Genomic DNA, 2,500 nt, shown 5'->3' on the forward strand with positions numbered 1-2,500 from the left:
CTTTTCATCACATCCTCCCCCCCTCCCCCCCCCCCGAAAGAAAAAGACACTTTTAGAGTGGCGAATGGCTTATGGCTATCCTCCTCACCAATGTCAACTCTTTCATTGTGGTAATTACAACGTCGTCGTCATCAGCAGTGACAACTGGGGACGGTTTCTCTTCCGACAATTTCGGCAGCTTCTCTTCTTCAGTAAATGAACACAAAATTTCCCTGCACCTTCTGCACATTCCTGAAACAATCAGAAGTTGGTCAAACTTTTTGCATACCAGTAAAGAATATCAACACGAGTGGGACGTCAAAATATCTACCTGATCCGACGTGAACCAGATGTCCCGTTCTTTTCGTGATAAACTGGGAAAAGGTTTTGTTTATCCCCGGTCGGGGCTTTAGGTCATTTCCTTCTGACTTTAATATGCTCTGAGATATCTGGAGGGACCCTACACCTCTCGGTTCCCCTTGTCCAACCAAGACTAAGGGATGAACGATGTGATGGACAAATCGTCATGGTATTGACATTTTGTGGCATGGTAAAGATCGCAGCACGCGCAAGAATTAGGTCCACTTCATTCTTCACATCTTGGAATTGCCAGAGTGGCTTGTGCCGCGTTATATCTTTCGTACATGATAGTAGTGGAACTACCTCTATAGACTGACTTCTGTCTCTTCGATCAAAGGAACACTGCCCACCAACAAGTGACTTAAATGAACAGCAAACATCCATCTTGTTTTGGTCGCGGAAGTTGGTCATGGACTGAGCGAATTCAATTAAATATGTATAATTTGATCAAGCAATTAGCCAAAATAGCCGGTGGTCGCCAAAAACGATCGTTTTAAGACTGAAGAATAAAATACTCGTCAAGATATTATTATTGAGCATTTCAGTTGTTTGAAAAGAAACATTCGCGCACAATGCGTATTAAGGCGCATTTACACTACAGAAAAATTTGAGTAAGGACCCGTCGAAAAAAGCGGTACAAACTCATACTTAAAGAAATACTGGAGTTTCCGCAGGACCATAGGAGCCTACGGCCCTGCAGAAACTCTAGTATTTCCTTGCAAAAGTTATGTGTCCGTACCGCTTTTTTGACGGGCCGGACCCAAATTTTTCTGTCGTGTACATGCGCCTTAAACTATATGTACAGTAAGTGCGTAACCTGGAAATTAAAGCAATCCGTCCAGCATAGTAATTGTTCAAATCAATAGCTTATCGAGATACAGGCACTGTTGAGGTCTCTTATTTATGATTTAAACTTTTAAGATTTGTCGAGTTTTAGGTAGCTTCTTTTTGCATTTACCTTCGCCAACTTTTTAGAGAAAGAAAAGGCGCCAAATGCCGACAAGCTGACTGCTACAAACAAAACGTTTAACCGAGAATCGATCCGTGGAAATCAACAAATACAAATTTAATCACTGCAGTGTTCCGTCAGATCACGTCATGCTACAAACCAACAATATCAACTTGTTATTACGCTTAACAAATGAACTTAGAACGATTTTCTTTCTACTAGTAGAATTCGTTCTTGTAATTAAAATAATCCAAGAAAGAACGACAGCTTAACACGACATAGCAGTAACACCCGAACACCAAGTAAATTGCTTTTAATTGGCGTTTTTAATGCCCGAAATTTCTAAAGCGATGCCTTTCAAAATATTAAAGTTAAAAGTGGTCCATTATGTTTTTCTTTTTTCACCCAAATGTTCTAAGATAGCCATCTGCGGTTTGTTCGAAACGAATTTAATATGTATTCAGGGTTACCGCCCGCGTCACGTAATTGTTTACATTCCGACGGCGGATTCAGGGAAAAATTGATGAGAAACACAGGCTCCAAGGCGGGCGACTTTAAACAATTTGCCCAGAGATATTTTTTGATTTTCAAACACGTGGGTGTATACCGTAGTTAACCCGTATAAAGTGTTTTTATGGCATTTAAAGTTATAGCCCATAAAAAAATGTGGCGATATTTTAGTGCTATAATTCGTTTGCATCACCTTCTAATATTTTGCGTTTCTGTTCGATCTCGTTTCGGGCTCAAACGAAACCTCGATTTATTTTATTTTTCGCCTAGTCATACAATTAAGACCTGGGCTGAATATGTAAGCCCTTGATAGATTCTCAAGTAGCTGTTGTGCGGCGCGCGAAGCAATCAAATATTCAGAAACTTCAGCATAACCGGAAGTACATTTTAAGCTCATTCGGGGCGAAATCGTTTTTCGCAAATTTCTTCCAAAAAAGGCTGCGTTAATGAAAACTAACTATGGTCCGTTTGTTTTCTAGCTAGGGCCAATCTATGGGCAAAAAATGAGCGAAATCAAATTTTCGACTTGTGCCGTTGTTTGGTCCATATTTATAGGCAGTGGCTCTTAAAATACAAAGAAATGTATGGCGTTTTTTCTCAAATTGAAGCTTAATTATCTCTCGAAAATGCGTGGTTACCCCCAATTTTCTCTGTGGGTACCAAGATTACTTACTAAGATCTACTATTTCCGGACAGTTTTAA

At 40.0% G+C, this 2,500-nt stretch overlaps 1 protein-coding gene across 2 annotated transcripts in view; it reads left to right on the forward strand.

Moving 5' to 3' along the window:
* The window catches only part of LOC137987839 (syntaxin-binding protein 1-like), a 92,566-nt gene that overhangs the window by 46,284 nt on the left and 43,782 nt on the right, over positions 1–2,500 (forward strand). The gene's annotated exons all lie outside the window — the stretch shown is intronic.

The sequence above is a fragment of the Montipora foliosa genome, unplaced genomic scaffold (assembly GCF_036669935.1).
Source record: "Montipora foliosa isolate CH-2021 unplaced genomic scaffold, ASM3666993v2 scaffold_390, whole genome shotgun sequence".
Lineage (NCBI taxonomy): Eukaryota > Metazoa > Cnidaria > Anthozoa > Scleractinia > Acroporidae > Montipora > Montipora foliosa.